At 31.1% G+C, this 24,204-nt stretch overlaps 1 pseudogene across 1 annotated transcript in view; it reads left to right on the top strand.

The window, feature by feature from the left end:
• The window catches only part of LOC143233388 (uncharacterized), a 96,634-nt pseudogene that overhangs the window by 50,661 nt on the left and 21,769 nt on the right, over positions 1 to 24,204 (top strand). Inside the window, exons 6-7 of the transcript XR_013018116.1 lie at positions 12,576 to 12,664; positions 21,358 to 21,460. The product of XR_013018116.1 is annotated as an uncharacterized LOC143233388 (transcript). The remainder of the gene's footprint in view (positions 1 to 12,575; positions 12,665 to 21,357; positions 21,461 to 24,204) is intronic.

Below are 24,204 nucleotides of genomic sequence, written 5' to 3'. Positions count from 1 at the left end.
GGATGAAGAGAACCTAAACATCAAGAAACCTGTGTTGTATGAAATGGCAGTTGTTAAGACATGAAGTTTTTCAAATCAGGAACATAGTTTATATTTTCAAGAGAAAATAATCATATGGTTGAATCAAAGGACATCTGTGTACCGTGATATCGATGGTTGAGTTGAAGGGCTATGTACGATACGTTACAGTGACATTTCAGTTTGAACTTTGTGATATTCAGTTTTGGGGCTTTGTTGTACATATTTGACAGTGTGTTAGATCAGTTCAAGACTCACTTTACACAACTGTGTTACAGTATAAGTTTATTGCAGAATTCATTTTACACAACTGTTGTGCACCATAAGTTCTTTCCAAGACCCATTCTACACAACTGTGGTACAATGTAAGTTCATTTCAAAACTCATTTTATACAACTGTGGTGCAGTAGAAGCTCTTTCCAGAATTCATTCTACACAACTGTGGTACAGTGGAAGTTCATTCCAGAACTCATTTTACACAACTATGGTACAGTGGAAGTTCATTCCAGAACTCATTTTACACAACTATGGTACAGTGGAAGTTTATTCCAGAACTCACACAACTGTGGTGAAATGTAAGTTCTTTCCAAGACCCATTTTACCCAACTGTAGCATAGTCTAAGTTCATTTAAGACTTGTTTCTCTGGTACAGTGGTAAATCAAAACCATTTTTGTCATACATGGAAAATGAGGATTTATTTCAAGAGTGAAGTTATGAACATTTATAATGCAATGTAATTTTTATGAGATACAATCTTGAAATGAACAATTCATTCCAAAGAGCTGTGTTGTAGTAACAGTTTAAACACTTAAGCCTATGCTTGTATCATCCTACTTAATGCCCATGTACATCTGTTGTGGAGTGACTGCTGAACTCTAGATTCTTGATATGTAGTCCTGGATGAATGATAGTTCAGTTCCACTTGGTATCGAGGTATGTAAGGGAATCTCAGTTTCAGTTGTAGCACAGTTGTTAATGTCTTTAATAAAACCAGGTACATTTTTAAAAGATAAGAATTATATATATGTTAAACTAATATTCAGCAGGAAGCACAATTGGGTCGGAGAGTAACACACATACCCAGTTAGAACTTATAAAGTATATTAATTAAAGGGTGTCTGGCCTAAAAGTTATCATACCAATTGTTTTTGTTTTTTTTTGCAGCTCACTTGCTTACATTCTTTTACAACAGTACAGTTATAATAATAACAATGTGATCTGCAATGTTGGGTCAGAATGTCTTAAAGGTGATATTTGGTAGTAAATATTGTTGACTAACTGCCTTATGTTTAGGCTGTTGATTTAAAATTTGGCACAGTTAATGCACACAGCTCTTGAGTAGGGTTACACAAATATCCAAAAGTACAGGCTACAACAGTGATAGCCATAGACATCTAGGCTTATGTTTTATACCTGTACAGGTAAAGTTGCATTGCAGGCTAAATTGTATACATGTCTGAATTTGATGTTTGAGTTCAAGTTTTTTTGGCATGCCAGATTGGAGTGTGTGGATTGCACAACGAGACACCATTCTCCACTGTCATTTAATGTTCTAATAAAAGATTAGGTTCTGCAATGAAAATGTCTGATTAACACTCCTATTTAAAAGTGGGGCCTAATAGGCCCCAGAGCAACTTAAAAGGTTATTAATATTAGGCTAATAATTTTGTATTTAAATGAAATTGCCATTTAAATCCATTAATGAATGGATTAACGAGATTCCCACTGTACCTATCTACTATCTAGCGAAACCACAGCCAGGGGAACGGGCTTGGAGAAATCAGGACTAGAAACGTCTTTTTGTAGGAGTGTTAACAATAAAAGTAATGATTGGTAGAGAGTAACCCACAAGGGTGATTCTTACAGTGAACAGAAAGAGGCCCATTACTCCTTTCCACAAGATATGTGAAAATGTTTGAAACAACATTTAATAAAAGTGGTTAAACAATAAATACAAATGTGACCCAATATTTGCTCAGAAAAGTGGCAGACTTGAAGAAATAATAGCAAATGTAATGTGAGACCTAATTTTCTTCACTATCAATTGCTCAATCTAGTTTTAAACCACATTATTATGAGCAACTGGATTGTGTTTACATATAAAACCTTTCAAGATTTTATTTCAATGTATGAACATTAAGTTCCATTATTTTTGCATCATGGGGTGAGTTCCAATTTAATCAGACTAGATTAACACACACACATACCCTTAAAAAAAATAAAAAGATTTATTAATAAAAATCTACGTAGTTTATTTTCTGCACATATGAAACACATTTATATATTCCATTTTCATTTAAAGTATTTTGATATTCTTGGTTGTAAAATGTTTTTATTAAGAATCATAACAGAAATATTCTGTAAACTATATCCATATCATCATCCAACAGATAATTATAAAACTGTGGTCTCTGAACAGTAATTTCTCAAAACATCAATAACTGGAAAGCTGTTGTGTCTAATTATAATGAATTTGTGTGGAATAGTGTTGGTAAAACATTTGTTGTTTAAAATTTATTATAGTTGTATAACCTGAATTATATTTACTACATAACAGGTTATAATATATAAGTTGTAATTTTTGTTGTTTTTGCTTTGTTATTGTTCTAAAGCTGTATGCTAAGAAAACTACAACTGTTATATATATCCTATTATTGACTTTGTATTTATTTGAGGGTTCAACTTTATTATGATGTATAAAAATGAATTAAACTGTTTTTTATTGTTTATATATTTCTGAAGTGATGTGTGAAAAACTTTAATTTTGTTTGAAATTTACTCAATCTATTTGTTGGTATTTTTATTATAATTGGTGAAACATATAAAATATAGATATTTAACTTTGTTTTAAAGTGAATGGTTAAAAGATAAAACAATATTGTGGAAAGTAAAATGCAAATTTATGATCATGTATAAATTAAACTGATTCATTGTTGTATTGTAGTTTTGATGAGGTTTGAAAAAATTGTGTCATTTCTATGTTTAACTTTGATTTTTCTTTATATATACATTTTGTTCTAGATAAAAAAAAATTTATATTGAATATTAAATTATATAATTTAAGATACATAAAAAATTTCCTATTACACATTTTGTTATAGATAACAAACGTGGCCTTTTAAGATAACTGAATTCATAATATTTGTAAATAATTTTCAAAGAAACTGTCAAATGTCATAAGATTATTTTTGTTAAAGTGCTTTTACAGAAGATTTAATTTTGCATGGGGTTCTGTGTTGTGTTATGAAGATCATTGTGAATACTAAACAGTGATTTAACAGTATGTAAAGAAATGTTATTGCAAAAACAATTATGAAAATGTGTAGAAATACTGTACATGCTAAAATGTTCGTGTATAAGGTCCTGTTATAGAAATAAGATGTGATATTCAGAACTGGACAAAGATATAAAGATATGTTTTGTCAGAAATTCAAACATAATAACTTTATTATTTGACAGAAGATGGAGTATTTTGGGTGACATAAATTGTCACAGGTTAATTTGTCAGTTTTTTAAGTCTATTGCTCTGTTACTAGAACTTTCTCTGTAAATGTCAAATACGATGAGCTTTGGGACAAAGTGTAAAAGTGAACTTGGTTTTCTCACAAATCCTGGGGAAGGGGTATACTTCTCCACTAGATAAGTATTTTAGTGTTAACTATGTTTGAATTATAATTTACTGTTTTTTCTTTGTTTGTGTTTTGTTATTTTTGAGTATTTCTTTGAAAGCACCTTTTCTTGCAAGAAAACTTGTATCTATACCTATTATGAGCATATTGTTTGTGGTAGAGTACAATAATGCTTCAGTCATTCTCAATTTAATCAAAGTAAAATTTACAATGCTGTTTCTTAAACAGTTTTTTTTACAATAATTTTGTAATGGGTAATGAAAAAATTCACTGAGACTGTAATGAATCAGTGTACCATTTGAGAGGTTATTAGAACTTGTAGTTTTGATGCTCTGTCATAACTGAAGGCTTTTATTGGATGATTAATATTATACCAAATAAATTCATTAAAGTGACACGAGTTTTATTGTATTTTGTGACTCCTCGCTACTGTCTAATGTTAAGGAATTATGAAATACATGATTATAAATTTTGAACTTGAATAATTATTTCTTATGTTAAGACATTATACAGCTATTTTCTTTGAGTAAATGATAGGAAACTTTCATTGGTCTTCTACCATATTAAAGTGAATTTCCCATTCATACATATATAAATGTGTTAAAATTTATTGAAAAACTAATGTTAAAAAATGTTCAACTACATATCAATAACTTAAAAATTTTCAGTTATGTATTTTCTAATAATTATTAATAACAGCAGGATGCTTTTGTGGAAGTTAAGTACAATTAGCACCAAAATTAGTGGAATGAAATACTTGAATATAACAATTTTTACTTCCTACAAGGTTTGCAGAGGTGGTAAAATGAATTGATTCTTAACAGCATCAAACTTATTGTAAGATGTAAACATGTCATTGAAGGTATCTATTTATTGTTGTGCCTGTTTTGTTGAAATTTAGTAAATCAGTTATCTTGTTATAGATCTGTTACAGAGTTTAATTAAAACAATTAAGCAAATATTGTGGACTGTTGAAGCTGAAATACCTTGGAAGATCCTGTGAAAAAAATATTAAAATCTTATTACCACATTTCATCATATAATTAAGAGTGGCTTCTCCTGTGGAAAAAATATTAAAATCTTATTACCACATTTCATCATATAATTAAGAGTGGCTTCTCCTGTGGAAAAAATATTAAAATCTTATTACCACATTTCATCATATAATTAAGAGTGGCTTCTCCCAAAAAAAAAATATTAAAATCTTATTACCACATTTCATCATATAATTAAGAGTGGCTTCTCCTGTGGAAAAAATATTAAAATCTTATTACCATATTTCATCATATAATTAAGAGTGGCTTCTCCTGTGGAAAAAATATTAAAATCTTATTACCATATTTCATCATATAATTTTTCTTAGACCTGGATTTTGTGGTTATTGGAAAATTTGTATAGATACATTTCTTAATGACAAGATTTCACCTTTCAAAATGCAAATGGAGCTAATCAGTTTAAGAATATTATTATTTTTAATGACATTTGTAAAATATACTTATTCTATTATTATTTACTATATCAATAATTGTATGATACAGAAATGTATAAGCTGAGTTAGAATAACACTATAAAATAACCAGTAGAGTGTAACATTTTTAAGTTCTATGGATTATTTCAACTGGAGTAGTTGATATGGAAGGGTTTTCCTTCAATGTAGCTTCATATATTTTAAAGCACATATGATTATGGATACTTATTAAACTCTTGAAGTCAACAGGTAAAAGCTGTAGTTTTGTACAAGCTGCAAAGTATTTGTGATAACTTTTAGTGAAGTGAATATGGCTCAGTGTTTTACACCTTTGGAAAGTGTAGTTTGTTGATTAAAGACCTGCTATCTTAACATAAAATTTTTTAAAATGGTTATAGAAAAAGTGACATGAAAAGTTATAACCTAGTGTATGTAAACAAAAATTAACTTACAAGTATCAGACTACAAGTAAATAAAAACATAATTATGTTCTGTGAGGCTAGACATAACAGTGAGTACACAAAAACAGTTTCAACAGTGTCAGAAAGGTGTATCAAATTATTCCATTAGTTGTCTGGTTGAACATACTGAAACTTTAGATAATACAGAATTATTAAAATATTTTATCTTGGTTTCTATTTCTAATTATTTTTGTACAGGAAACATTCTAATACATAATGTGTACAACGTATATGTAATTCTCATAGTTTGAGACATTCTTAGATTATGTTTTATAATTTTCTTACACAACAGTACTGTCTTCAGGTCACATGTAGACATCTGTTGTTTTTTTCTTCATTTTTTTCACTATAGTACCACTTGAATACTATTATTGACTTTTGGTTTATTATACTTTTTATTATGTATAATACCAAAGTTGACTAAATTGTCTTTAAATGTAGCAAGTATGTAGTGAATAGACTGTGAAATATTTCAGCCAAAGTATATGTAATAAGCTGCTGTAGGTTAAAACTGAGTATCAATAATTCTGCCTGGTAATAACACCTAAAGCATTAGTTGAAATACTATTTATATTAGGAAGATATATAGCATATTACAAGAACAACATAATTATTTATTTTGATAGTAAAACACTTTGTTACCATGCTTGCCAAGGATTAAAAAGTGGTAATTTTCTAGTTATGTGCAATGAAATCACTGTTTTACGTATGGTATATAGTTTTTTCTTAAATTTATTTTATGCTGTAAGAAGTAATTGATAATGAAAGAAAATTTACCTTGTTCTTAGTGGCCTAACTGTATAAATCTGCTTCCAATAATATTAACTTCAAGTTATGCATGATCATGTTTTATGTATAATATTACTTAACATTTGTTTTTAGTGATGTGCATATATCATTGGGAGAAAATGGTGAAATGTTTTACTTAAAGATTACATAAAGTTGTTTTTTTGTTTGTGTTTTTGTAATATAACAATAATGAGAAAATAGATTTAATACATGTAGTATTTTGTTTGGCCATCAAATTTCTGATCAAGGCCTTTGGTTAAATAATCAAATATTCACTTGATATATTTGTTCAAAAAGTTTCATTTGTGTAAATGGACATTGAAAACAACAGACAATATAAATAAAGTACACTGAATGTAAAAATTTTATAAGAACAAATTACCGAGATTGTAGAATACATTAACAAAGGATGATATAATAGTTTTTTATTAATATTATTATTATAGTTTGCACTTCTAATTCTACAGTAATTAACTATATATCTTAAGAGAGACCAATTAATTTTGTGAATACCAGTCATGTTTTTGGCATGACCCATAGTTCTTCCTTAAATATGAACATTAAGTATGCCTTGCATTATATGCAAGCTGTAATGTGTCAGCAGGCTTTTTTTTTTTATCAGTAGGCAATAAACAAGACGTTTTAGTAGTACACACAGTGATCTCCAAGATTGATGTAGTTGTGTGATATGGTGGTAATTTTTCAGTTCATTGATTATGATGAATGACTTAAAATACAGAATACAGTTTTTTTTGTAATGGATGATTTGAATATAAATAGAGCAGGGGCTGGCTTGTTTGATAAGGCTATTTATTAACTCAGCTGTAAGGGAAGTTTTAAACTAGGACTTAACGGTGATGAGGGACAAGAAAACTATGCAAAAGGAACAAGAGGTAGGGAAAAGTTTAGTGTAGGAAATGAGTATAGCATAATTATTGATACAGTAATGCTTGAAGTATAAGAAATAAAATAGATAATTTTAGATCTCTGGTAGAAATAGTGGATTTGGGCATAATTGGATTAACTAAAACATGGTTAAATATAGATGATTTTGATAACAGAAGTTTATTTGAAGTACAGTGTTACAGGATGTTTGGTAGGGATAGAGTATTAAAGAGGGGTGGAGGGGTGGTTTTATATGTAAAATGTGAGATATGTTATGTTGGAATTGTAGATATTAAAGATTGGAGACTGAATCCATTTGGGTTTCTGTTAAGGAAATAAAAGGAAATGGTTCTTAATGGGAATTTGTTATAGATCTCCAAATTATACTGATGAAATTTGTGAGAAATTTTACAATGAAATTTAAAATTTCAGGTGTTAATGAAGTCATAATTAAAGGTGATTCTAATTTCATGCAACTAGATTGGGAAACAGCAGAGTAAAACTATGCAGGATAAAGTTTTTTGGAAACTATTCAGGACGGCTTTTTTCACCAATTTTTCAAGTAACCTACTAGAAACAATGCTATTTTACATTAGTGATGTCGAAACGTTGTTTGCTCTTCTATGTAAAATATTTTCTCAACCCAAACGAGCCGTTTTTGCATATAAAAATACTATTTTACATTGTTAATTTTAAAATAAATGAGAAAGTAGAAATTGGAGAACATTTGGATGGAAGTGAATGTTGCTCTGTTAGGTTTAATGTTTTGCTACATATGGAGATAAAGTGTGATATTTTGTTTGCAAATTTCAAAAACAAATTTGGAAGTAAAGTGAGAGGTGGGCAGCTGAGTTATGTGGAGACACTGATCAGATGTGAACAGTTTTTAAATATTCAAGTTAAATATATTCCTTATAGAAAGAAAAGGGTAGCTGCAACAACAAAAAACAAAACAGGTTGGCTCACAAAGAGTTCAAGAAAAACAAAACAGGTTGGCTCACAAAGAGTTCAAGAAAAACAAAACAGGTTGGCTCACAAAGAGTTCAAGGAAAACAAAACAGGTTGGCTCACAAAGAGTTCAAGAAAAATAAAACAGGTTGGCTCACAAAGAGTTCATGAAAAACAAAACAGGTTGGCTCACAAAGAGTTCAAGAAAAACAAAACAGGTTGGCTTACAAAGAGTTCAAGAAAAACAAAACAGGTTGGCTCACAAAGAGTTCAAGAAAAACAAAACAGGTTGGCTCACAAAGAGTTCAAGAAAAACAAAACAGGTTGGCTCCCAAAGTTCAAGAAATAAAATTAAAAAGCATCATAGTTTTAAGAATTTTAAATTAACTTATGTGGTAGGAGATTTAGAAGATCAGTGAAGTTGGTGAAATAAGAAACTAGGACATCAAAAAGTTGTATGAGAAAAGGTTAGCTAAAGATGTAGATATATATTAGTAATGAATTCTTTAAATATATTAAAAGAATGTTAGGATGGGGGTAGGAACCTTTGAGGGATAACAAAATAAGGCCCATATTTATTGGTTATGAAGTGGTTGGTTTATTAAAGTTTTCTTTTTCTTCAGTTTTTGCCAAGGAAGATTGAAGTAGTAATTCACATCTTGAACAGTTGCTAAATGGAAACAAGATGATTGTATTAATTCTAGGCTGGTTAAGAATGAAATGGGAAGTTTAAATACTAATAAGGTGCCTGGACCAGCTCTTTTTCCAAGGGTTTTGAAGAAGGTTAAGGATTAGATATGTTAGATACTGTTTTTTGTAAGTCCTGTATATTTGGTGTATCTGGATTTTTGAGAAAGCATTTCACAAGGTGCTACATAAAAAGTTTGTGAAAATATATCAGTAGATGTGGAGGATAGTAAATAAGTAAGGTAGTAAATTGAATACAAGAATGGTTGGATGGAAGAAAGTTGCGGGTTGTTACAACTGGGGTGCCTTGGGGCTCAGTCTTGGGACTTTGCTCTTTTTTTGTTTTATTTAAATCAATGACATAGATGAAGGAATAGTCAATAAGTTACCAAGAATTGCAGATGATATTAAAATCTTTGGTGTTGCTTGCTGTGAAGAGGATGATAATGATTTACAAAACGATTTAGATAGTTTAGTGAGTTGGGCAAATTAATGACAAATGGATTATAATTATAATAAATGCAAAATAATGCATTTGGATTATCAAAATCTGAATTAAGTCTAATTTGAATAGGAATAATCTTAACTGTGTTATGAAGTAATGGGATCTTTGTGCAATAGTTGATAAGTCTCTAAAACCATCCAAGTAGTATGTTGTTTTGAGTTGTAGAGCAAACAGGGTTTTAGGTTTTATCTTCTGAGATATTCACTAGAAGTCTAAAAAGAGGTTATTCTTTCATTGTATGGGTCACTTGTTATGCTGTATCTTGTGGTCCTTACCTGAGGAAAGACATTGACTTGTTGGAAAGGGTTCAGAGAAGGGTTACTAATATGGTACCTGGAATGGAGGGGTTATCATACAAGAAGATATTAAGATACATAAAATTGTTTTCTTTTCAAAAAGAAGACTTAGAGGGGATCTGATTGAAGTGATTGAGATTGTAAAAGGAAGTTAAAGGGTTGAAGCATCATCTTTTTCTCATATTTAGAATAGTAGAATAAGGGAAAACAAATTTTGGCAGGGTAGGAGTCATCTTTAGTTAAGAGTTTTATTTTTTTAACAGGGTGGTTGACCTTTGGAATAGGCTGATATCGGATGTTTTTGAAGTAGTAAAATTTCAGCGAGTTTAAGAAAAAGTTTGATAAATTTATGATTGATAAAAGCTGGCTTTAAGAATTAAAAAAAATGTAGTTTGTAAGATATAACAACTGAGATGGACCAGTAGGACACATATTGTGTCAAAACATCATGTTAATATGATCAAGATGACAAGAATTTGTAGCAAACTTTTAAGTTTACAACAGTTAATCATGAATATGACAGTGTAGTATAACTTTCTGGTTTTGTTTTCCAAAGAATAAACCATCAGTAGCATTACCAAAAATTGAGGGTCATGGGTTCAATTTCCCATCGTACAAAACATGTTCACCCTTTCAGCTTGGAAGCATCATGATGCGATGGCCAACCACACTATTTATTGGTAAAAGAGTAGCCCAAGAGTTGACAGTGGGTGGTTATGCCTTCCCTCTTGTCTTGCATTGCTAAATTAAAGAAAGCTAGTGCAGTTAGCCTTGGCCCGGCATGGCTAGGTGGTTAAAGCACTCAAATCATAATCTTAGGGTCGCGGGCTCATATCCCTATCACACCAAACATGCTTGCCCTTTCAGCTGTGGGGCATTATAATTTGATGGGCAGTCCCCCTATTTGTTGATAAGAGTAGCCCAAGAGTTGGTGGATGGGTATTGATGACTAGGTGCCTTCCCTCTAGTCTTACACTGCTAAATTAGTGACAGCTAGTGCAGATAGGCCTGGTGTAGCTTTGCACGAAATTCAAACCAAACCAGATAGCCCGAGTGTAGCTTTGTGCAAAGTGTACAGAGCCTCACATAGATTGTTTAAGTGAAAGAGTAACTTGAGTTAGTTAAGACTCAAAAAACTCAAGTAGATTTTTATAATTCTTTCAACAAATGTGATATTTGAAGCCTTTTCAGGATTTATAAGTTTCATATATGAGTTTTAAATCATGTGGCTAAACATTTAGGTGTACTGAATAATACAGAATAAAATATTGAAAATTGATAATGTACTTGTAAATATCAATTGTATATATTAAATAATTATGTATATGGTATTTAATTCATAAAAGATTGTGTTTCCAAAAGTATCTTAAAGCTAGGGAAATTTACAATGACTGGTTATTTTCAAATTTTACTTTGCTTGTTTAAGTTCTTAAACAAGAATGTTGTTGCTTTAACACTTTAACTGTAGATATTTAAAAAACAACTGTTTCCTTGCATTTTCATCCCTACAGAGCACTGGAACTTGAGTTTGGAATTTGGCATGCTTTTAATAGCAGATCAGATATTAAATATTTTTGTTTTGATTATGTATTCCAAAATAAACCTGACACTGGTGGAATTGTTTAAGTATAAGTTAAAGCTAATTAATATATACATTAATCATAATAAAAGTTTGAATTGTCATTGCCTGTATCTGTGTGTACATTTTCATCTCTACTGAAAACACTTCAAAAGAAACTTGTACAAGATATATGGCTTTCATTTCAACACACTATCTCCTTAAATGGCTCTTTTATTAACCATTTAGATATGTAATTAAATTTTATGTAGGCTCTCAAAGTTTCAGTTTTACTAAAACATGATATTTATATTTTGACCTGTTTTAGTCTTTTTTAAATATCAAAATCTACTAGTTGGGCTTTTGCTTCATGATGTATGCACGTGTATTACCAAGGTGGAAAATCGAGAATGTGCAAGTCTCTTGATTGTTACACACTATGAAGATAAATGTTTGTTACATCACAGGGTTAGTCTGTTTGTCACACCAAACAGGCATAAATGTCACATTGGATAAATCCAATTATAGCATCCAAAGGGTTAAATTAACTTCCTAAGTTTTTTAGTTCTGACAAACATATCCACTTAATACTGTTTTACATTTTGCATTGTTTACCAAATAATTACATGGTTGTAAACTAGGTACTTAATATTGTTTTACATTTTGAATTGTTTACCAAATAATTACATGGTTGTAAACATATCCACTTAATACTGTTTTACATTTTGAATTGTTTACCAAATAATTACATGGTTGTAAACTAGGTACTTAATATTGTTTTACATTTTGCATTGTTTACCAAATAATTACATGGTTGTAAACTAGGTACTTAATACTGTTTTACATTTTGCATTGTTTACCAAATAATTACATGGTTGTAAACTAGGTACTTAATACTGTTTTACATTTTGCATTGTTTACCAAATAATTACATGGTTGTAAACTAGGTACTTAATATTGTTTTACATTTTGCATTGTTTACCAAATAATTACATGGTTGTAAACTAGGTACTTAATACTGTTTTACATTTTGCATTGTTTACCAAATAATTACATGGTTGTAAACTAGGTACTTAATATTGTTTTACATTTTGCATTGTTTACCAAATAATTACATGGTTGTAAACTAGGTACTTAATACTGTTTTACATTTTGAATTGTTTACCAAATAATTACATGGTTGTAAACTAGGTATCACATCTGTTTGTATTGAACAGCTGAAAGGATTTGTTTTTCTTCAAATGTAAGTTTTTGTCATCAGTAGTAAGTATGTAGTTAATTTGGATAGTTTTTTGTTGTGCAAATCGAACTCTTGTTTTTCACTAAATAGACGGCCGATCTAGTGAATGCAAATGCGAGTGAAGATGAGAAGATAAAAGCTATGATGTCACAGTCAGCCCATGAATATGACCCGTCTAAGTGAGTTCTGCTTACCTCCTCATACACTAGTACCGTTTTCTTTGTTATGATTAAATATATTAGTATAAAATATGACCCGTCTAAGTGAGTTCTGCTTACCTCCTCATACACTAGTACCGTTTTCTTTGTTATGATTAAATATAGTAGTATAAAATATGACCCGTCTAAGTGAGTTCTGCTTACCTCCTCATACACTAGTACCGTTTTCTTTGTTATGATTAAATATATTAGTATAAAATATGACCCGTCTAAGTGAGTTCTGCTTACCTCCTCATACACTAGTACCTTTTTCTTTGTTATGATTAAATATAGTAGTATAAAATATGACCCGTCTAAGTGAGTTCTGCTTACCTCCTCATACACTAGTACCTTTTTCTTTGTTATGATTAAATATAGTAGTATAAAATATGACCCGTCTAAGTGAGTTCTGCTTACCTCCTCATACACTAGTACCTTTTTCTTTGTTATGATTAAATATAGTAGTATAAAATATGACCCGTCTAAGTGAGTTCTGCTTACCTCCTCATACACTAGTACCGTTTTCTTTGTTATGATTAAATATATTAGTATAAAATATGACCCGTCTGAGTTCTGCTTACCTCCTCATACACTAGTACCGTTTTCTTTGTTATGATTAAATATAGTAGTATAAAATATGACCCGTCTAAGTGAGTTCTGCTTACCTCCTCATACGCTAGTACCGTTTTCTTTGTTATGATTAAATATAGTAGTAGAAAATATGACCCGTCTAAGTGAGTTCTGCTTACCTCCTCATACACTAGTACCATTTTCTTTGTTATGAATAAATATAGTAGTATAAAATATGACCCGTCTAAGTGAGTTCTGCTTACCTCCTCATACACTAGTACCGTTTTCTTTGTTATGATTAAATATAGTAGTATAAAATATGACCCGTCTAAGTGAGTTCTGCTTACCTCCTCATACACTAGTACCGTTTTCTTTGTTATGATTAAATATAGTAGTATAAAATATGACCCGTCTAAGTGAGTTCTGCTTACCTCCTCATACGCTAGTACCGTTTTCTTTGTTATGATTAAATATAGTAGTAGAAAATATGACCCTTCTAAGTGAGTTCTGCTTACCTCCTCATACACTAGTACCATTTTCTTTGTTATGAATAAATATAGTAGTATAAAATATGACCCGTCTAAGTGAGTTCTGCTTACCTCCTCATACACTAGTACCGTTTTCTTTGTTATGATTAAATATATTAGTATAAAATATGACCCGTCTAAGTGAGTTCTGCTTACCTCCTCATACACTAGTACCGTTTTCTTTGTTATGATTAAATATAGTAGTATAAAATATGACCCGCCTAAGTGAGTTCTGCTTACCTCCCTCATACACTAGTACCGTTTTCTTTGTTATGATTAAATATAGTAGCATAAAATATGACCCGTCTAAGTGAGTTCTGCTTACCTCCTCATACACTAGTACCGTTTTCTTTGTTATGATTAAATATAGTAGTATAAAATATGACCCGTCTAAGTGAGTTCTGTTTACCTCCTCATACACTAGTACCGTTTTCTTTGTTATGGTTAAATATAGTAGTATAAAATATGACCCGTCTAAGTGAGTTCTGTTTACCTCCTCATACACTAGTACCGTTTTCTTTGTTATGGTTAAATATAGTAGTATAAAATATGACCCGTCTAAGTGAGTTCTGTTTACCTCCTCATACACTAGTACCGTTTTCTTTGTTATGGTTAAATATAGTAGTATAAAATATGACCCGTCTAAGTGAGTTCTGTTTACCTCCTCATACACTAGTACCGTTTTCTTTGTTATGGTTAAATATAGTAGTATAAAATATGACCCGTCTAAGTGATTTCTGCTTACCTCCTCATACACTAGTACCGTTTTCTTTGTTATGATTAAATATATTAGTATAAAATATGACCCGTCTAAGTGAGTTCTGCTTACCTCCTCGTACACTAGTACCGTTTTCTTTGTTATGGTTAAATATATTAGTATAAAATATGACCCGTCTGAGTTCTGCTTACCTCCTCATACACTAGTACCGTTTTCTTTGTTATGATTAAATATAGTAGTATAAAATATGACTCGTCTAAGTGAGTTCTGCTTTCCTCCTCATACACTAGTACCGTTTTCTTTGTTATGATTAAATATAGTAGTATAAAATATGACTCGTCTAAGTGAGTTCTGCTTTCCTCCTCATACACTAGTACCGTTTTCTTTGTTATGATTAAATATAGTAGTATAAAATATGACCCGTCTAAGTGAGTTCTGCTTACCTCCTCATACACTAGTACCGTTTTCTTTGTTATGATTAAATATAGTAGTAGAAAATATGACCCGTCTAAGTGAGTTCTGCTTACCTCCTCATACACTAGTACCATTTTCTTTGTTATGAATAAATATAGTAGTATAAAATATGACCCGTCTAAGTGAGTTCTGCTTACCTCCTCATACACTAGTACCGTTTTCTTTGTTATGATTAAATATATTAGTATAAAATATGACCCGTCTAAGTGAGTTCTGCTTACCTCCTCATACACTAGTACCGTTTTCTTTGTTATGATTAAATATAGTAGTATAAAATATGACCCGTCTAAGTGAGTTCTGCTTACCTCCTCATACACTAGTACCGTTTTCTTTGTTATGATTAAATATAGTAGCATAAAATATGACCCGCCTAAGTGAGTTCTGCTTACCTCCTCATACACTAGTACCGTTTTCTTTGTTATGATTAAATATAGTAGTATAAAATATGACCCGTCTAAGTGAGTTCTGTTTACCTCCTCATACACTAGTACCGTTTTCTTTGTTATGGTTAAATATAGTAGTATAAAATATGACCCGTCTAAGTGAGTTCTGCTTACCTCCTCATACACTAGTACCGTTTTCTTTGTTATGATTAAATATAGTAGTATAAAATATGACCCGTCTAAGTGAGTTCTGCTTACCTCCTCATACACTAGTACCGTTTTCTTTGTTATGATTAAATATATTAGTATAAAATATGTCCCATCTAAGTGAGTTCTGCTTACCTCCTCATACACTAGTACCGTTTTCTTTGTTATGATTAAATATATTAGTATAAAATATGACCCATCTAAGTGAGTTCTGCTTACCTCCTCATACACCAGTACCGTTTTCTTTGTTATGATTAAATATAGTAGTATAAAATATGACCCGTCTAAGTGAGTTCTGCTTACCTCCTCATACACTAGTACCGTTTTCTTTGTTATGATTAAATATAGTAGTATAAAATATGACCCGCCTAAGTGAGTTCTGCTTACCTCCTCATACACTAGTACCGTTTTTTTGTTATGATTAAATATAGTAGTATAAAATATGACCCGCCTAAGTGAGTTCTGCTTACCTCCTCATACACTAGTACCGTTTTCTTTGTTATGATTAAATATAGTAGTATAAAATATGACCCGTCTAAGTGAGTTCTGCTTACCTCCTCATACACTAGTACCGTTTTCTTTGTTATGATTAAATATATTAGTATAAAATATGTCCCATCTAAGTGAGTTCTGCTTACCTCCTCATACACTAGTACCGTTTTCTTTGTTATGATTAAATATATTAGTATAAAATATGACCATCTAAGTGAGTTCTGCTTACCTCCTCATACACTAGTACCGTTTTCTTTGTTATGATTAAATATAGTAGTATAAAATATGACCCGTCTAAGTGAGTTCTGCTTACCTCCTCATACACTAGTACCGTTTTCTTTGTTATGATTAAATATAGTAGTATAAAATATGACCCGTCTAAGTGAGTTCTGCTTACCTCCTCATACACTAGTACCGTTTTCTTTGTTATGATTAAATATATTAGTATAAAATATGACCCATCTAAGTGAGTTCTGCTTACCTCCTCATACACTAGTACCTTTTTCTTTGTTATGATTAAATATATTAGTATAAAATATGACCCATCTAAGTGAGTTCTGCTTACCTCCTCATACACTAGTACCTTTTCTTTGTTATGATTAAATATATTAGTATAAAATATGTCCCATCTAAGTGAGTTCTGCTTACCTCCTCATACACTAGTACCGTTTTCTTTGTTATGATTAAATATAGTAGTATAAAATATGACCCGTCTAAGTGAGTTCTGCTTACCTCCTCATACACTGGTACCGTTTTCTTTGTTATGATTAAATATAGTAGCATAAAATATGACCCATCTAAGTGAGTTCTGCTTACCTCCTCATACACTAGTACCGTTTTCTTTGTTATGATTAAATATAGTAGTATAAAATATGACCCGTCTAAGTGAGTTCTGTTTACCTCCTCATACACTAGTACCGTTTTCTTTGTTATGGTTAAATATAGTAGTATAAAATATGACCCGTCTAAGTGAGTTCTGTTTACCTCCTCATACACTAGTACCGTTTTCTTTGTTATGGTTAAATATAGTAGTATAAAATATGACCCGTCTAAGTGAGTTCTGTTTACCTCCTCATACACTAGTACCGTTTTCTTTGTTATGGTTAAATATAGTAGTATAAAATATGACCCGCCTAAGTGAGTTCTGTTTACCTCCTCATACACTAGTACCGTTTTCTTTGTTATGGTTAAATATAGTAGTATAAAATATGACCCGTCTAAGTGAGTTCTGTTTACCTCCTCATACACTAGTACCGTTTTCTTTGTTATGGTTAAATATAGTAGTATAAAATATGACCCGTCTAAGTGAGTTCTGCTTACCTCCTCATACACTAGTACCGTTTTCTTTGTTATGATTAAATATAGTAGTATAAAATATGACCCGTCTAAGTGAGTTCTGCTTACCTCCTCATACACTAGTACCGTTTTCTTTGTTATGATTAAATATATTAGTATAAAATATGACCCGTCTAAGTGAGTTCTGCTTACCTCCTCATACACTAGTACCGTTTTCTTTGTTATGATTAAATATATTAGTATAAAATATGACCCGTCTAAGTGAGTTCTGCTTACCTCCTCGTACACTAGTACCGTTTTCTTTGTTATGGTTAAATATATTAGTATAAAATATGACCCGTCTGAGTTCTGCTTACCTCCTCATACACTAGTACCGTTTTCTTTGTTATGATTAAATATAGTAGTATAAAATATGACTCGTCTAAGTGAGTTCTGCTTTCCTCCTCATACACTAGTACCGTTTTCTTTGTTATGATTAAATATAGTAGTATAAAATATGACCCGTCTAAGTGAGTTCTGCTTACCTCCTCATACACTAGTACCGTTTTCTTTGTTATGATTAAATATAGTAGTATAAAATATGACCCGCCTAAGTGAGTTCTGCTTACCTCCTCATACACTAGTACCATTTTCTTTGTTATGATTAAATATATTAGTATAAAATATGACCCGTCTAAGTGAGTTCTGCTTACCTCCTCGTACACTAGTACCATTTTCTTTGTTATGATTAAATATATTAGTATAAAATATGACCCGTCTAAGTGAGTTCTGCTTACCTCCTCATACACTAGTACCGTTTTCTTTGTTATGATTAAATATAGTAGTATAAAATATGTCCCATCTAAGTGAGTTCTGTTTACCTCCTCGTACACTAGTACCGTTTTCTTTGTTATGATTAAATATAGTAGTATAAAATATGACCCATCTAAGTGAGTTCTGCTTACCTCCTCATACACTAGTACCGTTTTCTTTGTTATGATTAAATATATTAGTATAAAATATGACCCATCTAAGTGAGTTCTGCTTACCTCCTCATACACTAGTACCGTTTTCTTTGTTATGATTAAATATATTAGTATAAAATATGACCCATCTAAGTGAGTTCTGCTTACCTCTTCATACACTAGTACCGTTTTCTTTGTTATGATTAAATATAGTAGTATAAAATATGACCCGTCTAAGTGAGTTCTGCTTACCTCCTCATACACTAGTACCGTTTTCTTTGTTATGATTAAATATATTAGTATAAAATATGTCCCATCTAAGTGAGTTCTGCTTACCTCCTCATACACTAGTACCGTTTTCTTTGTTATGATTAAATATATTAGTATAAAATATGACCCATCTAAGTGAGTTCTGCTTACCTCCTCATACACTAGTACCGTTTTCTTTGTTATGATTAAATATAGTAGTATAAAATATGACCCGTCTAAGTGAGTTCTGCTTACCTCCTCATACACTAGTACCGTTTTCTTTGTTATGATTAAATATAGTAGTATAAAATATGACCCGTCTAAGTGAGTTCTGCTTACCTCCTGATACACTAGTACCGTTTTCTTTGTTATGATTAAATATATTAGTATAAAATATGACCCATCTAAGTGAGTTCTGCTTACCTCCTCATACACTAGTACCTTTTTCTTTGTTATGATTAAATATATTAGTATAAAATATGACCCATCTAAGTGAGTTCTGCTTACCTCCTCATACACTAGTACCTTTTCTTTGTTATGATTAAATATATTAGTATAAAATATGTCCCATCTAAGTGAGTTCTGCTTACCTCCTCATACACTAGTACCGTTTTCTTTGTTATGATTAAATATAGTAGTATAAAATATGTCCCATCTAAGTGAGTTCTGCTTACCTCCTCATACACTAGTACCGTTTTCTTTGTTATGATTAAATATAGTAGTATAAAATATGACCCGTCTAAGTGAGTTCTGCTTACCTCCTCATACACTGGTACCGTTTTCTTTGTTATGATTAAATATATTAGTATAAAATATGACCCATCTAAGTGAGTTCTGCTTACCTCCTCATACACTAGTACCGTTTTCTTTGTTATGATTAAATATATTAGTATAAAATATGACCCATCTAAGTGAGTTCTGCTTACCTCCTCATACACTGGTACCGTTTTCTTTGTTATGATTAAATATATTAGTATAAAATATGACCCATCTAAGTGAGTTCTGCTTACCTCCTCATACACTAGTACCGTTTTCTTTGTTATGATTAAATATAGTAGTATAAAAGTACTTTTCCATGAATGCCATTTTTGTCTAGTGAGGAAGGCTTGTAAATATGTTTCATAGGTGTCAACTGTGCTATATTTAGTTTGTTAAGATCTTTCAGTTAAGTGTTTTGGGATTTTAATTTGAAGTAAAGATTCAATATCATGAGGGATTTTTGGAATGAATAGAGAGGATATTAAACAACAATAACAATTATTTGCATTCCCATAGAGGGAGGATATAACTCTTTGCACTTACCATTTGAAGCTGCCTTGAATGAGTTATTATAGACATGAGTATTTAAAGTGGCATGATTGTCACAGTATGAAAACAAGAAATTGTTGATGCTTGTTGTGTATGATATATTTCAAACTGTACATGAATGATATCCAGTAGCAGTTTGCTTGGGAGGGCAAATTAATTTAGTGATTTTAATCAACATCATCATAACAAGACTGTTCATAATTTAATTTAAAGTGAGATTGCTTATATATATATATATATAGCCTTTTCTTGAATCACTTGTATTGTAGCCCTGCTGATCTTATGAGCTATGATAATAAGTGAAAGGCTCATTGATAGAGGTGTACAACAGACAAGATGTAATTGAAATGCTGTTGTGGATCATTCTTACTGGTATCTTATACTGAGTGAAGCATAAGTTGCATTGAGGAGTAGTCATTTTTAACTTGCAAAACTAGGCTTGCTTTAATAGGTACATTAGTAACCAGAAAATAACGTGAATCATCTGTACTATGCATTTACTGACTATTTATTGCTGACCAACTTGATCAGATTTATTCTGTGTCCATTTTATTGGTCAAGCATTTGCAGGCTGTGAGGAAAATAAACAACTTATGTTTATGAATAATAATATTTTCAAGTTTATTACACTTAGAATTGTGTGTGTAGAAATGAAGATAAGTATTTTCACTAATTAATGTTTAGCAACGATAGTTAATAACTGTGCAACGTGTAAAAGAAGACAAATGTACAAGAAACAACATTTTCCTTGATGTAATTAGATGTGTATTTTAAAAATTTACATTTAATTTGCAACACCATTTGGTCCTAAAATTTCAGTGGTTTAAAAAAATATATATAATTATGAAATCTTGAAACAATGAGAAAATGTTTCTTTAACATCACGTCGTTACAGCTGAGCATTATGGAGTATTGGGAAAAACTTGTTGCCAAGTTAACATTTACAGATAGTTTCTGCTTACTCTTTTTTGAACTAGATACTTGCAGAATGAAAGAAGGAAACCTTGTGTGAAAATACTTAGCACAAAGTACTTTTATTATTGTGAAATTCTGTTTTTAGAAACAGTGGTCACACATTAAGTTTGTGTGATTTTGTTTATAATATCTTCTACATTCATAGTTTTGCTACTTGCATGAAAAGTTATGCTGTTTTTTTTTATCTGATATTTATGCATAAGATAAATGTACTTATTGGCAATAATAAGAGAGAAATAGACCTTGAGAGGTTTTAAATCCATTTTGTGTGTGTGTGAGCACTTTTTTATATATTAGTTAATAAGTGCTTTTACTATTGTTATATCATATGTCATATATCCTCATGTATATGTATATTCGACTTCTATATGAAATAAGTTGTTCATAATTGTATGCTTTCTCATTAACACTGAGTTATTCTATGTATGTTTTTATTTTGACGGCTGAATTCTTGTAATTTTCAATGGGTTTTAATATGATGTTTGGATGTTTTTTTTATTCATCTCAATAATTTCATTTTTTTTAAAATTAGGTATGTGAAGAGTCGTAGCATGACAGGACCTTTACCTCCAAATTACACATGTTATCGATGTGGAAAACCTGGTCACTGGATAAAAAATTGTCCAACTAATAATGTAAATACTTGCTTACTTTCTTTAACAACAATGAGTTATTTGGTAGATTTCTAACAGTGATGCATTATGTTTTATGATTGATGTGGTTATACTTTGTATGTATGCAGTGATACACATGGGTTTTTGCATCTTATTGGATATTTTAAACAGAGAAGGACTTTTGACTGAGATCTTTCAATTATGGATGGTAATATTGATTTAATGGATGTTCTTGTATGATTAACGTTCAATTTACTTTATAGTGCAAGATTTCAGTTATTAATTTGTGGAAAACATTAACAAAAATTCACAAAGACTGATTTTAATACCCACAGTTAATATAATGCAAAACTAGCAACAAACAGTTCAGGGCACATTGTATTATAAGTAATTAAATCCACAAAAATTGTGTATTTTGTTGATGTATTAAACTTTCAAGTTGTGAAAGGTTTAAGTAAGGATGAATTTTACAGAATTGATGACTAATATGTTTTTATTGATAGTGAAAATATTGTGAGAATGTTTTAATATTCTTCATCAAGAAGATAAGCTTTCACCACATTTATGATGATAAAGTTTCCCTACATTATACTCTAAAGATGCACCATTATGTAAGGTGTGCTTTAGCTTCTGACACCCTAGGTTGGTTGGCTCGATTATCATGAATTTTATATGTTAACTCTAAAGTATCTAACAGTGTACCCTGGCTATTTGATGTTAACATATAAAAATCATGATAAAGTTTCCCTACATTACACTCTAAAGATGCACCATTATGTAAGGTGTGCTTTAGCTTCTGACACCCTAGGTTGGTTGGCTCGATTATCATGAATTTTATATGTTAACTCTAAAGTATCTAACAGTGTACCCTGGCTATTTGATGTTAACATATAAAAATCATGATAAAGTTTCCACATTACACTCTAAAGATGCACCATTATGTAAGGTGTGCTTTAGCTTCTGACACCCTAGGTTGGTTGGCTCGATTATCATGAATTTTATATGTTAACTCTAAAGTATCTAACAGTGTACCCTGGCTATTTGATGTTAACATATAAAAATCATGATAAAGTTTCCCTACATTACACTCTAAAGATGCACCATTATGTAAGGTGTGCTTTAGCTTCTGACACCCTAGGTTGGTTGGCTCGATTATCATGAATTTTATATGTTAACTCTAAAGTGTCTAACAGTGTACCCTGGCTATTTGATGTTAACATATAAAAATCATGATAAAGTTTCCCTACATTATACTCTAAAGATGCACCATTATGTAAGGTGTGCTTTAGCTTCTGACACCCTAGGTTGGTTGGCTCGATTATCATGAATTTTATATGTTAACTCTAAAGTATCTAACAGTGTACCCTGGCTATTTGATGTTAACATATAAAAAATCATGATAAAGTTTCCTACATTATACTCTAAAGATGCACCATTATGTAAGGTGTGCTTTAGCTTCTGACACCCTAGGTTGGTTGGCTCGATTATCATGAATTTTATATGTTAACTCTAAAGTGTCTAACAGTGTACCCTGGCTATTTGATGTTAACATATAAAAATCATGATAAAGTTTCCCTACATTACACTCTAAAGATGCACCATTATGTAAGGTGTGCTTTAGCTTCTGACACCCTAGGTTGGTTGGCTCGATTATCATGAATTTTATATGTTAACTCTAAAGTGTCTAACAGTGTACCCTGGCTATTTGATGTTAACATATAAAAATCATGATAAAGTTTCCCTACATTACACTCTAAAGATGCACCATTATGTAAGGTGTGCTTTAGCTTCTGACACCCTAGGTTGGTTGGCTCGATTATCATGAATTTTATATGTTAACTCTAAAGTATCTAACAGTGTACCCTGGCTATTTGATGTTAACATATAAAAATCATGATAAAGTTTCCCTACATTATACTCTAAAGATGCACCATTATGTAAGGTGTGCTTTAGCTTCTGACACCCTAGGTTGGTTGGCTCGATTATCATGAATTTTATATGTTAACTCTAAAGTGTCTAACAGTGTACCCTGGCTATTTGATGTTAACATATAAAAATCATGATAAAGTTTCCCTACATTATACTCTAAAGATGCACCATTATGTAAGGTGTGCTTTAGCTTCTGACACCCTAGGTTGGTTGGCTCGATTATCATGAATTTTATATGTTAACTCTAAAGTATCTAACAGTGTACCCTGGTTATTTGATGTTAACATATAAAAATCATGATAAAGTTTCCCTACATTATACTCTAAAGATGCACCATTATGTAAGGTGTGCTTTAGCTTCTGACACCCTAGGTTGGTTGGCTCGATTATCATGAATTTTATATGTTAACTCTAAAGTGTCTAACAGTGTACCCTGGCTATTTGATGTTAACATATAAAAATCATGATAAAGTTTCCCTACATTATACTCTAAAGATGCACCATTATGTAAGGTGTGCTTTAGCTTCTGACACCCTAGGTTGGTTGGCTCGATTATCATGAATTTTATATGTTAACTCTAAAGTGTCTAACAGTGTACCCTGGCTATTTGATGTTAACATATAAAAATCATGATAAAGTTTCCCTACATTACACTCTAAAGATGCACCATTATGTAAGGTGTGCTTTAGCTTCTGACACCCTAGGTTGGTAGGCTCGATTATCATGATTTTTATATGTTAACTCTAAAGTATCTAACAGTGTACCCTGGCTATTTGATGTTAACATATAAAAATCATGATAAAGTTTCCCTACATTATACTCTAAAGATGCACCATT

The sequence above is a fragment of the Tachypleus tridentatus genome, chromosome 12, assembly GCF_004210375.1.
Source record: "Tachypleus tridentatus isolate NWPU-2018 chromosome 12, ASM421037v1, whole genome shotgun sequence".
Taxonomy (NCBI): Eukaryota; Metazoa; Arthropoda; class Merostomata; order Xiphosura; family Limulidae; genus Tachypleus; species Tachypleus tridentatus.
This window is presented reverse-complemented; position numbering and strand designations above follow the sequence as displayed.